The 18,565-nt window shown below is 30.9% G+C and overlaps 1 long non-coding RNA gene across 2 annotated transcripts in view; it reads left to right on the top strand.

Moving 5' to 3' along the window:
• Positions 1 to 18,565, top strand: part of LOC118180100 (uncharacterized) — a 40,747-nt gene that overhangs the window by 660 nt on the left and 21,522 nt on the right. Inside the window, exon 1 of one of the 2 annotated variants that reach the window (XR_015044368.1) lies at positions 5,621 to 6,546. The exons of the other annotated variant lie outside the window; for it this stretch is intronic. This is a non-coding gene — a long non-coding RNA (uncharacterized LOC118180100). Of the gene's footprint in view, positions 1 to 5,620; positions 6,547 to 18,565 lie in introns of those variants that run through there. 2 annotated transcript variants of the gene reach the window in all.

Here is an 18,565-nt window from a genome sequence, read left to right as displayed (position 1 = left end):
GTTTGTGGAATTCTTAAAAACGCGTCAAGCAGTGGGTTATTCTGCACTTTTTATAGGTGAATGTATTTTAATTCTTCAGTGTTTTGTGACGATTTTAAGTTTTTGAAGCTTACTATATTTTCTTAACCATGTTGTTTTTTTAAATTATTAAGCTATTTTTAAAGGATTTTCAGTTTTGTTCGCCATTGTAAATGTGTAGCACCTTGCGTAGTGTCTTCTGGAGGGGTTGCAAATCCAGGAGACAAGACGCGAGAGCGCACCAAATTCGCGATTTTGGAAAATGCGCCAAGCAGTGGGTGATTCTACGGCTGATCTTTAGAATATGGTAACTGGTAGTTTGGCGACATTTTGGAGGCGATAAAGGTTACTACCTGGGACTTTGGTAATAATGTGAGAAGTACTCCGTTCCGATTACGCATTATTTTGTGTGAGGGAAATGAGAGATCATGGGATATGTCATGTGATATTAATGGACGAATTACGGTTCTTTAATCGGAAAAGGGGGCAAATCGGGAAAAAATCTGGAAATTTTGTATTTGGCTTTATTCTGTGTTGTGTGAAACAGTGTTCGTTAATTTTTGCATCCTATGGCCCTAACTAAAGTGAATTCGAAATGGGTATTTAGTGGGATTGAAAGGGGTAGTAATAAGTGTTTCTTTAAGGTTGTGCGAGATAGAAGTAAAGATGTTTTATTAAGTTATTTATTTTACCTGGTACCTTGCTGTGAACTATAAGTATGATTTTAAAGATCCTGAAACAGAAATAAGAAAAGTTTATCGGACACGTAATCAAGATTCTGAAGAAGATTAGGTAAGTTAGTATTTTTAATTATTTGAGGATATTATTTTTATGCATTGTTCTAAATGTAAGGTGGAGGTAAAGGAATTTGGTATTATTGGGAAAATTGTTATTAGCAATGATTTAGTTTAAAGTAATTAGGATTGTAAGCTAATTTTTATTAATTTAATGTATGTGCTTATTTATATTTTAAGTAGTGTTTTTGAATTTAATTATATTTTAATTAAATGATAGTTATTTTGTGAATTTTATGTTTGTAGGAATTTGGTATACGTTTTAGTTGAAGTAAACGTGCATGGAAATAATTTAAATATTTGACACTAAGTATTTGTAATGCTTGCGGTATGAATTCGTTGGTGACGTTTATAATATAATAGATGATTTAGAGGTAAAAGTCTTTGGATATTTTATTTATTTTATATGTGGAAATGTTCATATTTGGAAAGGGTATGTACTTTTTCGCGATCAGGTAATTTCATATATGTTCTTTTTACCGGGTTTAAAGATTCAGAAAATTGTCATGTATTTTCGTGAAATTTTTCTAATTTATGAGAAAAAAGCAGTGTACATGGATATAGTGAAGAGAGTGCGCAATGCCATTTTTGTGTAATTCTGGGATGTTTTTTTAAATAAAAATAAGTCGACGTGTACATGGTTTATGTGTATGTGTTATTTTGAAAAACGCGTAAGGAGTATGGTATTGTGCACTTTTTCCCAATTTTGCAGAGAATATTTGTCATGATTAAGCAGTTTTGTTAGATAAAATTTCTAGCATAAGTGTAATTCGGCTAGTAGATTGTTGGAAGAAGTGTTCAGTAGATAAAAAGAAAAGAAACATGTCTTTACTTCGTGAAGACAAAATGGCGGCGGGAAAAAAAAAAAAAAAATAGAGGGTTGCTGTAGGAGAGTTGGTCGCGAAATTTTCGCCAAAAAATCGCTAAGTTACCATAATGTAAAGATCAACCGATTCTCCTAATTTTAACAATATTTGAATTCACTATGTGTACAGAGCGTATTCTTAAGCCGCCGCCTTTAACATAAACAAAAACTTTATTCTCTTACAACAATGCGAGCAACAGCGCCTTCTAGCCTTTTCTTTCAAATTATTCAACAACCTTCAGTGCCTTTTGGCCAAGGAGGTTAGAATAGAAGGAGGGAGGGTTCGCAGTTTCCTCCACTATCGGGGAATGAAACTCCAGCGAACAAGAGGCGTCCATGTTTGTAACTTCAAAACATTGCATTACGGCAATGAAACGTACGTGTTTTTTAAGCTGTTCCGTGCATGTGTTTTCCACTAAAAATATGTAAAATTCATAATGAAATACTTCGCTACTGTTAGTTTTTTGTTTTAAAGTTATAAAGATAATATCCGTAATTTACTAAGTACAGAAAATCATTAATAAATAGGTCGAAATCTAAATGCATGTTCATAACATTAAAGCCTTTAAAAATAATGTTTCTGCATATTTCAAAAATTTGTTTAGGTTTTATTAGCAACCTGTTGGGTGCACTTTCCAGTTTTTCCTTTAAGAAGTGATATTTCTGATTTATTCACAATATTGTAATTTATTAAAGAATCATTTAAAATATATTTAACCTGAAATTAATAGCAGATAATTATCTAAAAAAATAGTCACAGGTTGCATTTTTTAAAATGAAAGTTTTAAATAGATTCTTTCCACGACCAACGTACTTATAACAAGAAAAAAATATTAATAAAATAAAACAGAATTATGTGAATTCAGTTATTTTAGTTGATGCGCAGTTATTTTAGTTTTTGTTATCTTGATCAAATGCACAAATTATATTCTTAACAGTTCAAAAAACTTTAAAATGAATTATAATTAATACATAAAGAAAAGCATTACTTTATTTAACACCTTTACAATTCATAAAAATAGTAACAATTGGTGTCTTACTTTTCATGAAAATTATCAAACGAATTACCTAAAACGTTCAAATTATACAGTTTAAATCCTAGCATACATCATTGTATGTTATGAAACAAAGATGTCAGCTATAAACAGAAACATTAAAATGTATTTAACATATTTTGATTATTATTAAGTCCTTTTTTTCACATCTGGAAAGAAAACAACATGACATTGTGATATTTTTTACCATAGTTATCAAATTACATAAAAAAAGAAAATCAATACTTACGCGTGAAAAGTAATCCCAGGAATCTTTTTCGAAAATCTGTTTGTGCATCCATATACAACACAAGCTGACATGCTTCAAAAAAAAAAAAAAAAAAAAAAAAAAAAAATATTGCAATTACAGACTTCCTTGCACAAGTCACAGTGATAACAGGAATATGGCCGCCAAGCTTCACCGTTTGAGTTGAACCTTCCCTCCTTCTATTCTAACCTCCTTGCTTTTGGCCGAGTGGAACCAAAAATAAATTTTCAGTTATGATGATGACCCTGATATATGGTGTTTTATTTTTTTCGATATTTTTAAATTTTTAATGAAGATATTTTGAGTTTTTATGTATTTTTGCCTTGTCGAGAAGTGGGAACTGAATTACTTGAATGAGAAGTGTATCTCTAATTAAATTCAGAGAAATAAGTTTAATGAAATGCAGCAAAAAATGTGTATAATTTAATAATTCGTACAAGGAAGTCATGTGGTATCCACATCAGATTTTTTTTTTAATCCTTTTCTTTAGAATCCTCGTCTTTGCTTTCTAATTTGAAATATTTTACGGCTGAAATGCAGATTACGGTCCAGTTGTCAAATGAAGCGAAATCGTGCCAACTCTGGTAACCTCTTTTTGCATGTTTACAGGTTGTTTAGATATTTTCGCATGTTTACATGATCTAATTTTTTGCATGTTTAAAGAAATAGTTAAAATTTGCAACCATCTAATATCGCGATATGATGAGTTAGCGATTTTATAAAACGCGCAAAAACATTCGATTTGGCAGCTTGGCGATTTTTTGAAAATGCGCCAAACTGGACAGTAATATGCAGTTTTATCATAATTTCTTTTGTAATTTATCCGTTTAGTTTAATCTTAATTCTATTTATATATTAATTTCTATAATTCTCTCTTGATTTAGTCTTTCGCTTTACTATATTGTCTATTTACTATCTCAGTTTTTAGTTTCAAACTGTAAAATCAGGATTTACCTTTCTTCAACGATACATTCTCAAGTTTTGAAATTGCTACTTTAGACTTTAATTCGCATCTTTTTGACCAAAATTTTTCATTTTACTAATGTGTATATTTTGCTTCATGTAACTTTTCATGTTGCTTCTATCTAATAGATTCTTTTGCATTTGCTAGTTCATTTTAATTTCTTGAAATATGATCGTGATATTTTGCTTTTAGAATACTATTTGTTGAAAATCCGTGTCTGGCTTATCATCTGCTTTAATTCACTTCATTATTTAATTAATAAGAATAGTTTGCTGGTTAAGTGTCAACCATCTTGAAGGTCATTCTTAAGCTGCTATCACACATCGGTTTGCTTCGGACGAACAACTGTTTCAAACAACAACTTTTTATCTGCTTTGCTATCGAAAGAAAGGTGGACGATGTTTTCCTTCCTTTCGGGAAAAAAAAAAAAAAAAAAAAAAAAAAAAAATGCAAGTTGTTTATTTACGACAGCCAACCAGCTATCAGCATCGTCAACCATTATTTGTAATGGACAACTAGCTTCCTCTTTACCTGGTAGACCCAAAGTGATTCGTGGTGATTGGCTGTTCTATATCATGTGAGAAAGAAAACAAAATGTACTAAACAATTGTTCTTCCGAGATGTTTTGAATGTGTGATACGACCTTTAGGGAAACTGATTAATGTTTAGCTTATATGTGTGAAAAATATCAAAACTGTGCTCTGAACCTGAGAACAAAGTTACACAGCTCAGTGGTTTTGCTCTTTCGGGCCATTAATACGAATTTTTCATTTTTGCTTCACATTTATTCCTGAAACTTTTATATTTTAATATATACTATTGACTCATTTTCATTCTATTTTATTTCCATTCCTTCCTAATTGACTATTATATTCAAATTTTTATAACATATATTGTAATTTTTTTCTATCTTATATATAAATTTTTATGCTATAAATATATCTCACTTAAAGAGAATGTGTAGTTATTAACCGCGTTAGAATTAGAAATGATTTTTTTAAAATTTACATTGTAATTTATTTTTATCTTATGCATAAATTTTTATGTTATAAACATATCTCAGTTAAACAGAACACATAATTATTACCCGCTTTAGAAATGGAAATAGAAAAATTTTTAACTTTTGTAGTTTATTCTAATATCTTATGTATAAATTTTTATGCTACAAACATTTCTCAGTTAAAGAGAATACGTAATTATTACCTGCGTTAGAGTTAGAAATTAATTTTTTTAAACTTATATTGCACTTTATTTCTATCTTAAGAATACATTTTTATGCTAAAAATACATCTCACTTAAAGAGAATATATCATTATTACCCGCGTTAGAGTTAGAAATTAAATTTTTTTTTAACTTATATTGTAATTTATTTCTATCTTATGCATAATTTTTTATAAATTTTGTTATAAATACAATTCAGTTAAAGAGAATATGTATTTATTACACGCGTTAGAGTTAGAAATTTAACTTTTTAACTTATATTGTACTTTATTTCTATTTTAAACATGCGTTTTTACGCTATAAATGCACTTAAAGAGACTATGTCATTACTACCCGCGTTAGAGTTAGAAATTAAATGTTTTTAACTTATATTGTAATTTATTTCTATCTTATGCATACATTTTTATGCTATAAATACATTTCAGTTAAAGAGAATATGTACTTATTACTCGCGTTAGAATTAGAAATTAATATTTTTTAAACTTATATTGTAATATATTTATTTCTTATGCATGAATCTATGTGCTATAAATACATCTGCGTTAAAGAAAATATGTAATTATTACCTGCGTTAGAATTAGAAATTAAAATTTTGTAACTTGTATTGTAATTTATTTCTATCATATGCACAAATTTTTTATGCTACAAAAATAGCTCAGTTAAAGAGAATGTATATTATTACCCGCGGTAGAATTAGATTTTAAAATACCGCGATTTGCATTTTTGTTTGGCCGACGAATCCATACTCGCAAAGAATATCCAAATGTTTTTTACATTACACACTGTTTGAAATGCTATAGTTTTAAAAGCATAAATAAGATTTCTGAAAAAAAAAAAAAAAAAAAAAAAAAAAAAAAAACCCGCATATCGCAAAACTTCTTCTATGATAATGAAAATATTTGTTACAGAATACATCCTTATCAAAAGAGGGCACTTTGAAATAACTAAGCATTCAAAATATTCTATGTGCAACTTTCAGTGAGTCCATTCGAAAATAAAACGTTCATAACTGGATTCTAATCGAAGCTGAGTAAGATAATTACCGGAATAACATCGTTTTATACTGTTTTATTAATCAAATGTATATTTCAAATATATTTCTTTAACTAGTACAGAACATAATTACATTCATTATTTAGTACCGTAATTTCCGGAAGAAAGGCCGCATCAGCGTAAACGCCGCACTCGAGAAAAATGGCGGGGAAAAAATTAAAATTACACAGCAGAAACGCCGCATCCGCGTAAACGCCGCAATAGATTAAATTGCGCGTGACATCGTCGTGGGCCGTATAGATGCAAAATCTCAACCTATGCCCTGATATATGGCATATCAGTTAAGAAAAATGCATGAAATGATACCATAACTCAAAAATAAATTAAAGGTAAGAAATGTTGAAAATATATTTACGTTCACGAATATACTTATATTTACCCACTAAAGAAGTCCATATTTGTAATACTCACACTGTAAAAAAAAATCTGTAAAGTTACTAAGAAAAGTCGTGGAAACTGGGATGCCATGGATTATTTGAGTAATCAAAACAGGAATTTTCTTAGTAACTTTACAGAGATTATACCTGTAATGGTTACAGATGTTTGACATGTAATGTTACAGGAAGTTATTCTGTAGGCATAACAAAGTTTTTGTATGTTGATTACCGAAGCATATGCCTGTAAAGGTTACAGATCTTTGATCTGTAATGTTACAGGAAATTATCGTGTAAGTATAACATATTTTTCATATGTGATTTACCAATGTAAACATCTGTAAAGATTACAGGAAATAATAGTGTAAGTAGATCGTAATTTTTGAATGTGAATTACTAAAGGGAATATTTGTAGATTACTAGTGTTCTGCTTGTAAGGTTATTGCAAGTGATTATGTAAGAACATGTATTTTCATGTGAAATTTTAAAGGATATATATGTAAAAGTTGCAGATAATTTACTTAAAAGTTCTTCCAAATAATTATGCATATAGAACATATTTGTCTTATACAAAATACAAAAATGATGTATTCCTAAATATTAAATATTTTGATTGTAATATTACTATAAATAATTACACATGTAGAACATATGTTTTATGTGAAATGTCTACAGCTACTGCTTGTAACAAAATATGCTGCATTTATTTATTTGTGGGGAAAGGGAAGTTATGTAACTTTAAATATTAAGTTTTTTTTTTAAGGAAAAATACCTTAGATTTTCTAAAAGATATACAACATTTTCTTTCAAAATATTTCCAATGTTAAAAAGAAGCTCAAATTTTATGTTTTTCTTACATCTGCATTACTTTCCTTTATTGAATTTTAAGACATCTCAAAGTTACATATGCATCACGAAATAGCTGGAAAAAAAACTTGTGTATTAGACTTAATGGTTTTTTGGCAATAAATTAGTAATGTTCTAGAATTCCCCCGCTGAACACTGGTAGTTCGGTCCGAGGTTCAAATCCCGCGAATGGGCTGGTTGTATGGGTATTTTCATGGTTTTCTCCATGTGTAACATGTATATAAGTCAGTTTCCCTTCGAAAGTCCTCCACAAAGGCATTTCTCCACTTAGGCAGATAGTCGTAGTGTGCTTTACCATACTTAAGTAAACTAAACCAAATCATTCTCCTTATACCCAACAGTGTAATCTAAAGAGACTGCAACTGGATATGATTACAGTAAAGAAATATTTTAATGAAATTGTTTCAATAAACAATTCTAAATATTTTTTCAAATTCTAAAAAAAAATTACTTATGTAACTCAACAATGAACTTAAATTCAGTTATCACAAGTTATCCAAAATTATTTTCATGCTTAATTGCATTATTCATTTTAATTACAACATATAATTTAGGCATAAATGCTTTTTAATCTCTTCTGCTACTGACCATTAATTGAAATAATAGATTAATTAATCGGACAGTTGTACAGGTATTTTCCCAGATTTAAAACTTTATTAATAAATTACATTCTTCTCATTGAATACAAAATTGAAGAATTAGTCCTAAATTTAATTTTTCAAGTATTCCTTCTACTAAAACATTTATTGCCTACAGGCAGCCAGACAGTAAGCTGAACACTAGCATTTGGCTCTAGATTTAAATCCTAGAGAATGGGCTGCCTGTGTAAATGTTTGTGTAACATGAAGTTTTCCTTAAAATATTCCTTTCCTTGGACAGATGGCCCTCTCTTGCTTTGTCATATTTCAAGTAATCAATTCAAGCATTTAATGTTGGTATGACTTCACAACTTCGTCCCAAATTCTAACTGAAAAATTGAACAGAATCCCCTGATACTGTGTCTATAATACATGATGAATATAGAATGATCTTAAAAATTTAAGGAAGAAAATATAATGTATTTGGAAATGCCTTGATCCTATAATTATATTTTTCTCTGCTATGCCTAGAAAATTAAGAAAAGAATGTAAAAACTGAAGATAAAGAATTCAGCATTAATAATTGATATGATAGTAGTAATAAACTAAAAATTTTTTAATGAAAAATTGATAATGCATAATGGCTCCTTAAAATTTTAATTTTCTATCCTACTATTAATGGAACTAATTTATCACTATAATCAAAATGACTCAGATTTTCTTTCTTTAACTGATGTCAAAAATACGATGATTATTTCAAAATTCCTGTGGATGATTTAATTGTTCTCAAAATTTTCTATTCATTTATTAAATGGTTCAGATTAATGTTTTTGTTATCATTATTTCAAACGACTTTTTAAATCTTCGGGAAAAATGTTTAAATCTTCATTCAACAAAATTATATTTTTAGATAGATTTTTATGGAATAAAAAATTCTGTAAGATAATATTCATTCACACAAGATATTAACTTAGTATTTGCTCATTACTTTACAAGTATTCGATGAAGCCTTTTAGTGTAACATACAGGTTACATAAGGAACCATTTCATTTTAACGTAATATTCCATAATCATATATTTTATTTCAAAAAATATCATATTTTGAAAATATTGGATATTGCAATGGATTTCGACTCTTTATTCCAATACACAGAATATAGAAACAAAAATAGGTTTATTTTTATTTGAAAACTATCCAAAAGGAAAATAAAATAAAAAATAGGTAAAATTTATATTATTGTTATTTTTAATTAACTAGTTGTGAAGGTGCAGTCCTTTTCTTCTTAGGATTCAAAGCATGGCTCCTAAATAAAGAAAAAATCACATTCGTTAGAAGTACATAACATATTCTAAATTTGTTATGTGACATTTTAATTTAGAATCTCTTCATAATAATTGCATGCACTTGCACATATTCCAAATGATTTAAATCTTTTTTAAATTAAATAATTAAATTGCAAACAAGATTCCTTTTGGTCCTTTCATGAAATCATAAATTGCATGTATCATCCATTTTTGAAGCAAAAACAGTACAAATTTAAATAATTCATTTTGCAGAAAATAATTTGAGGTTTATTAGATATTTACTATATTTATTTGTAATATAAAATAAATCTGTAAAGTAGTTTTAATAATGATCAGATTTTTTTTAAGATTAATTTCTCTAGAAATTGAAATGTATTAAGGTAGCACTTCTCAATCTGTGGATCATACAGCTTGCCCTCATGGTCCTCCGAAGTTTCCAAAGGAGACAAAAAAATTTAGTTGAAAAATCTCAGAGTTTAAAAAGTTACATATGACAATCATCTATCACCTTTTCTCGTAAGATAGACATTTTATGAAATTTATTATTGGTTACCCTACTTACAGACTTCCCACTCAGTCTTAGCAGTAAAAGATGGATTTAAAGCACTATAACTGTGGTACTTACCACCATATATCCAAATATACTATCATGTATCCACTAAGACTGTGGTCTTACCATCATATATCCAAATATAGAAGAGCCATACAAGAATTACAAATCATCCTTCTCATTAATAATCTTGAAATATTAGAAATATAACTTTTCTTCAATGGACTTAATTATGAAATATAATGGATTTTAATTATATATTAAAATATAAGTGTACTAGTAGTAATATATGCTAAAAAATTGCTTTCGAAGGGAACAGCAGCAAGGTGATTCACAAATTATGATAATTCACATAATCTCTATTCGAAAAAAGTTTGAGAAACGCTGAAACAGGAGAATAATTAAATTATGGTTAATACTGGTAATTTCAGCCATATGCTTTAAGCTTGATGATCAACATTAAAAAATTCTCAGAAAGTGTTAGATCAAAAACTACTTTTCCACATAATATGAACTTATACGTAACAGCATTTAATACTTAGCTCACTGGCAAAATATACAAAATTTTGAAATGCAAGTATATATATATAAGGCCAATAATATAGTTATCAACAATTAATGCATGAACTTCAATACTTACACAATTAACAAACACATGAAAAATGATGTTACATGCATTCATCCTCTGAATTAACTAGTCAGTTTGGGTATTTTCTATCTTAGATGTCGCAAAAATTGATCGTGGATTTAATATTTTAAATGTTCCTCTCATAGACATTTTAATACTTGTATTTTTTACATAGAGTGTCATCTTTAGTTTTACAGATATTCATTTGTTCACTTATTACGATTAAGTTTTACAGACAGAACAGATGATACCTGATTACATTAAGTGGTATTTAAGACAAACTTACTTACTGGTACTTAACACAGTTGCTAGAAAAATATTACATAGTAAAAGACAGGGTACAAAATCAGAGTCTGAAAACTTATTGACTTACACTAAGCTATTTAATGCTTTAAATATTTATGATTAGATAATATCTTTTACATCATCAATATCTAACAGTGATATGATATTCTTTAAGTATATAGTAAAACCACTCTATAACTTTTCCGTAATTTTATACAATTTTGATATTTAATGGAGGTGGTTACTTCACAAAGCATGATTCTCAGTGATAATTAATATCAATGTTTGTATCACCAGAATACTTGACATAATCACTTAAAGAGGTATAGTTGCTAAGGAAGGTTTTTCTATACTTCAAACAATGGTTTACATATTTTAAAAAGTATATTTTTCTGACACTGTTATTTAAAAAGTGTATAACTCCTTCTACTCTTAAGCATAAAAATTTGAAATTTTTATGCTTAAGAGTCATTCATTTAGTTGTAACTTACAGGAAGATATCTTAAATGCCTAAAATGTTTTAATTTATGAAAAACAGCAGTTAGAGTATATTGAAGGGTGCTCCCTGTATTATCAAGGGAGCGCAAGTTTGTGCAATTCTCTGATGTTTTCTTAAGTGAAAATAGGTCGATGTGTACATGGATAAAGTCAAGGGAGTGCGCGATGCCAAGTTTGTACAATTCACAGATTTTTTTTTATTTAAGTGAAAATAGGTCGATGTGTACATGGATACCGAGTATGTGCAATCTGTTTTCGTGTAGCGGCGGTTTTTGGCACACAAATCGTCGCTACACAAGCCAAAATAACATGGTCAAAGAATTGCACAAACTCGGTATCCATGTACTGCCAAAAATCGCCAAATTTTGCCAAGGGGCACCCATAAATATGCTTTTACCAAAACAAGCTTTAAGGCATACTGTCAATTACATTTTAAATTCCAGTGATTTTTCAACACTAGTTCAAATACTCTAAGCATATGTTTGCATAAGTTACATAACTTTTGCATCAGCAAAATTTATAACTTAGCAAATATGAACTATGAAAAAAAAAAAATATTTGAGCTTACCTTAACCCTTGGATTTACTAAATCTATGACACTTTTAACGCCAAAGAAATTCGATGACCGAAAATACGCGATGATTTATTTAATCTGGTTTTAAAATGGGTCATTTTAAGTTTGGCTATATCAACAACTTATTACTCAGTATTGTTGGATAGTGAATTTGTAATTCTTTTTCATTCTTGAAATATATACACATGACAGAATTGGAATAAAAATTTTAGGTTTTTCAGATGAACTCATAGATTGAACTAATTTGTTGAATTTTATCAAGTAGTTCTTAAAAATACAACCAACGATTAATTAAAACCAACTGCAATTCAAATGGATACTCTTTGTCAAAAAGGAGTAGTAGAACTTATTTTAAACATTCAGCAATAAATAGTTTTCTAAATATATTTTTTAGCGTAACGGCAGTTTCAAACATAATAAAGAGAACAACATTCATTCTAATGAGGCTAATTTTGAAAATAATTCACATTAAAATATATCTGAAAGAGATTTTTAAATGAAAAGATGATACAAAATAATTATTTTCAAAAAAATACATGTTATCTCAGATATAAAAGAAATTTGGCATTGAGCTGAGTATTGAAATTAATATATGCAACTGACGTATCATTACTAATATTTCCATGATTTGATATTGAATGCTATAACTATTAAATATTAGCAAATGCATTTTATAATGAACTTTGCACCAAAATTTATAGTAAATTTATATGTAAATTTACATTGTAAGTACTAGAATGAATGTTGTACCATTTTATTAATATTTTACTTTTCAACAAGCATAAAGGAAAAAATAGAATTTTTTTTCTTTAATGTTCCTAGTATGTTACATCATAGTTAAAAATATGTCAAAGTCACGGCATTTCGATTGCCTTTTGTAAATGTTGGTTATAATGTAACTTAATAGATGCTTTATAAGTTGGTAAAGACTGTCCTGGATTAAAACTATCTTTAACACAAAAAATAATATACATTGAATACTTTTACATATATGTAATTGCTATCCGACTATATAATCTTTTAAGGCGAACTTATAGCATGTATTAATGAAATGATATTCCATTTTTAATGTATGTTAAGTTATTTTGTCGAATTTTTTAAATATATTACATTTATTTTTTCTTTTTCGTTGAGATTAATAATAACATACATAGTGTAATAATGCTCTGAAAAATATTCTAAAGCAGTTCACGCTGGGATTAATGATAACATGTATGGAATAATAATGTTACATCTGTCAACAAAATGAAAAATATGAATATTCTAACGCGATATGTTTTAAAAGATACATAAATATTTAACATGAGAAATTATTAGACTATAGATAGAACATTAATATTAAGCTTATTTGTTTTTAAACTAACATATTAACAAATTTGTTTCTGTTTATAAATATGAGCAGTTTAACTGCAGACACCTGCAGATGTAACGAATAAAAGTTGTTATTTTACTAAATGGAACACAAGCTCTGTGATTTGAACTCTAACAATAATTCAACACAGGTTTATTTAGGAGCATTAGAATTATAAGCTAAACATTAAAAGAATTTAATTATAGATAGTGTAAAGAACATAACAAATACATTACATAAAATTAGTAAAATACACGTCAAACACTATTTCGAACTTACCTCGACCATAGCAAAAATAATGGCTAACATGGCGACTATCGTTGAACTCTCCCGCTAAGACGCTGTTTTTCCACCTTCTTCCTGATTGGTTCTTCTCTCTCAGCCGTTTTAAGCCACGTGATCACACGCTACGGACAAAATCCAAGCAAAACTTCTTGAAAAACTCCTGTAGAGTTTACAGTTTCGTTTGGTTCTGTGTTCGTTACAGGTATTTCCTTCGTAATTGTTCGCATTTCTGTAACTATACAAGACTTTTGTCTGTAAACTTCGAGGTTTTTTTTACAGTGCAGACTATATTATAAAAAATGTTGCAATAACGAAATATTAAATTTGGATGACAAAAGGAAATTTTAAATTTTACTTACAAAAGGAATTACAGCAAACTACACATCATATGAAGCCATCAAAATCTGATTCTTCACTATCTGAATTAAAAAGATTTAGTAAATCCTGATATATGCTCAAGTCTTCCAGATCGTCACATTTCATCCTCTTGGTTTACAGTCTCTTTATCTAAGGATATAATTTCAGCTTCTTTGAACCCTGCTATTATTGACGATGTTTTTACCGATTTCCACGCACTTCCTACCCATTTTGCAACTTCTTCATAAGATGCTCTACGCATTTTATCGCTTTTGGTATACGTATGCAATCCTTCACTCATCCAACACTCCCACCGCTTTCGGGCTTCAAGCTTTGAAAACCTGACAAATCTAATGGTTGTAACATTTTTGTCAAACCACCAGGAATTATTGCTGCGGTCGTAGACAATTTTTGATATCTGGTTTTCACTGACTCAAGTAAATGAGCACGCGTCGAATCCATTGTCAATAACCCTTTTGGTTGGAAAAAAGATCCCTTACGACGCTGCCAAACTTTTTTTAGCCACTCATGCATGATTGTTTCGCACATCCAGGCGCCCTCGTTTGCACAAATAATTACGTCATTAGGAAAATCTTCCTTCGGAATAGTTTTTCGTTTAAAAATGATCATCGTCTTTAGCTTGTCACCGTTTGCGGCACAAGCTAACACACATGTAAACGATGACACATCATGCCCCGTTGTAAGCACAGATACAGTTTTTGCACCAGTTTCATCAACAGTTCTGTTTGCAGGAGAGTCGAAGGCTAACGGAGTTTCATCCATATTTATTATCTGTGACCGAAGATTTTTTTTTTGTCAATAATATCTGCCACATATTTTAGAAAAGATGCCTTTTTATCCTGCCAGTCTATTGGGAATTGCTGCCCGACTGTTGTTCTAGTACGCCCAGAAATATTTTTTCTTTTCGCAAATCTGCTACACCAGCAAAGCCCTCCTTTGAAATCATTTATGTTCATTTGTTTTGCTATAAATTTTGTTTGTAAGCGAATTTTTACAGTCGAAATTGCCATTCCCTTTCCTCGTTGCTCCTTTATCCAGTTTGCAAGGTCGTCCTCTAGATTCGGCCAACTTACAGTACCACTTCTTTTGGCTCGTTTCTGTTGTGGCATATTTTAAGTTCTTTTTCGGTTCTACAACGTCGAATACAACGTTGAACTCGTCCACTTCAAACTCTCGAGCTGCTGCTCTATTTCCAATTTGTTCAGCACGTGAAATTACATTAACTCTTTGAAATCCAGACCCTTCGCTAAGCTGTATCCTCAAAACACTCAAACCGCCCGAAATACTTTTCCAGTTTCACAGCAATTTCCTCTCCTCCCCGTCCATTAACGCAGAAAATAGGTGTGAAGATGTCCAATGACATCCTTTATACTTTCTAACAAAGATTCCATTAGTCTTTGACCCCTTTCTTTAAAAAACTATTCTAAAGGTCAGATCAACAAGCCTTTTTGGCTTTGCTATGATCACGACTGAGATTATGTTTATTTCCGTTATTTTTATAGGAAGGAATAAATTGTTTAAAAATAAATATAATCCTTAAATTTTTAAACTGCTCTTTTATTGCTGTTTAAAGCTTAAAAGCACACTGTACCACAAAAGAATCAACAACGAAATGTCACGATCAACCAAAAGATAAAAAAAAAATCCTTAGAACAAGCTGTCTGCAGTAAACTAATACAATGCATTTGGGGAAAGTGCACCTGCTACCACATACCGTAGGGGGAGGGAAGAAAAGAAGATTACAATCTCGGCCGTTTTCGGGCGGTTCTGATCGTTTCAATGTAGGGCCGTGTCGGGCGAATTGGATGTGAAGGAGTTAAGCTTAAAATCAGCATTATAGCTTCTGTGCCGTTTAGGTGCCATTTTCAAAAATTTTCCGCTACCTTCTTACTTAAAAACTGTCCAACATATACTTGTACCCACACTGATAGGATCTGTATCTGGCAGAATGCCAAGAAAAATCGATTCATGCTGAAGAGAAAGTACGTCAGAGTTTGTTATTGCGAGGCAGGTCCGCCTTTGAAATAAATTGCAGAAAAGGCAGGGGTGGGGAGAGGATGGGTCCTGGAAGATTCATCGAATGGCAGAGGAGAGAGACTATTCAAAATGATAAGAATGCTGATTTTAAAGAGGGGAAAATGTTATTGTTCTGAGATCCCGTTTAGGGTGAATAAGGCATGTAGGTCCGTTCAAGAGAAAGAATGTAAACAAAATAACGTTCGCAAAAAGCAACTGAGTGGTCTTTTTTGTGGGAACAACTGAGTGGTCTATGTATAACGACAAAGCCATCCAGACTATGTACAATGACAAAGTTATTCAAACTATGTACAATGACAAAGTTATTCAGACTATGCACAATGACCATCAACGTCGCATGGGTAGAAACGCCGCACCCGCTGAAAATTTAAGTTTTAAACACGTAAACGCCGCGACGTTTCTTCCGGAAATTACGGTACATATAACATAATCTTCCTTATAAAACTTCAGCTTTCAGTGAAATATAAAACTGAAAACTCGATTTTATTTTTCTACAGAAACTTCGGCACAGCCTTAATTCTAGAAGTATATATTTCACATTTAAATCACATTTTCATTTCATAACATAATTTTTGCTTTATTTCTTAAGTATTAAATTAGTTCTAATTTATTGTTTAATTTTATTTTTCTTTCATTTTTGCATCAATAATTTTACTCAATAGCATATTTTTTAAATTAGAGTTTTTCCAAGTGGCATGCTACAAGCTTTCTAACTCTGATTTACTGATTATATCACTAAACAGGAAATCAATCGGTGTAATATATTTATTACACAGTCATTTTTAATATAAAAACTAATATTTGAAGCATGATTTTGAAAGCTCGATTTTTAAAATCGAAATTTCTTACAGACTTCTGTATACTATCTACCTATTCATTAAAATATCCTTTAAATGATAAATGATGCATCTTTAGTGTCAAATTTCGCACAAAGTTCTGTTTTTCATGACTGTACACACAATTCTGTATTGTAATAGTTTTCTACAGGTATTAAAAATTGTAATTTATCTTCTGATGCTATAGCGATCGATGCTATTCTGTATTAAGATGGGTAGTTTTGGTCGAATCGATTTGATTGAATGTCCTAGTTTATAAACAAGTGCAATACTTAAATCTATCATATTGTTGCGCTTCTACGGGTTCGTGGATTTGGAGCGATTAATGACAACACTTGTTGAAGAATGAAAACACAATTTATTTAAGCAGTATTACTCAGGACAGCTCTAAAAACAGTTCGATGTGTGGACTAGCTTCGCTATGCCTGTAGTTCTGATTCTTCAACTGCCCTATGGGAAAAAACTGGTTTTGGAGATAGGTCGGCTACATTAGTTGTGTCCGTTAGCTCAGATAAGCCCCAGTGGAAACTACCCTTTATAAACACGCTGGAACAATCAGCAGCACAGCCTTCAGGCTATAACGGTGAAGACAGCTTTACGGCAAAGCACTAGAGTACAACTCCCGGCTCGGCTCTGTCGTTCTTGGAACTCAACGTACTCTTGAGACTCTGCACGCTACAGTTAGTGATGCCCATTCTCGATGGACTCAACTGACGAGGCACTCTTGCGATACACTGATGAGACACTTAAGATACACTTAGATAAACTCTCGCGATGCGCTAACTCGCGATACATTGAGGAGACACCTCGACACTAGACAGCTACTCCGCGTACAGGCAGAGTTTATATAGCTTTTGGCTTGCCTTCGAGAACATTCTGGGCCAAACCGGTCAGAATTCGTTCCAGAATGTTCTCTATCCGTCTACGTCATTCGCCAAGTGGACGATTTGGCGCAAAATATGACAACCCTGCTTTCCCTTTTCATTTTCTGGCAATCCTAAGCTTGCTTTGCGGGGAAGCTATCTTACCGTAGCTGGGCATTTCGTAACAATATTTAAGAAAAATCTACGAAAAGCTCGATAATTTTTAATAAGCATAACATGAATATTAACAGCATAAATTAGCAATCAGATCTTCCTTGCAGCAAGACGGCGTAGAGTTCCTCACTCTACACCGTCTGAGTTATTGTTGAACGTGAAGAATCTTGAGAACTGATAAGCGAATAAGTTCGTCTGACAAGAAACAAGATAGAAGGGTAACTAGCCCTTTATTATTCCAACTGGAGTTTAACAAACTCCGTCTTGGAGGGTACAAGAAAGACGACACTCGGACTTTGAACTTAAGAGACTAAGAATAATACTAAACTAATCTAAACTAAGGAGGTATAATCGAAGCGATCAAGATTCTAACAGAGTTGGCCCCTTAACGTTAATAGACTGCGAGGTTATCAAGGGCCTAAAGTACGGCCGAGCGTAATAATAGCTTACGAGGGAGTAGTCTAAAAAGGCGGACGCGTGGAGACAGCATACCTGGTATCTCTCTCCCTAAGACCTCTATGTTTTACTACTGCTCTTTAATACTTTATAATGTCCCGTAAATCTGTTTTAACAACTGCCAGAGAAACATCACAGGGGGATACTAGCGCACCCGATTTGTTAGACTCTGACTTACCTTATGCGGACAAAATTACACTACTCTGTGTTGATATACGCAAAGTAGCTACCACCAGCAGAGGTGGCAGAATCCTCTTATCTTCGGACCTTCGAGAGCATCTGTTACAATCTCTGACAACTTTGCAAACT

The sequence above is a fragment of the Stegodyphus dumicola genome, chromosome 12, assembly GCF_044657685.1.
Source record: "Stegodyphus dumicola isolate Sdum_Otavi_A_Nest chromosome 12, ASM4465768v1".
Taxonomy (NCBI): Eukaryota; Metazoa; Arthropoda; class Arachnida; order Araneae; family Eresidae; genus Stegodyphus; species Stegodyphus dumicola.
The sequence above is the reverse complement of the archived record's forward strand: the minus strand, read 5'-3'. Positions and strand labels throughout refer to the sequence as shown.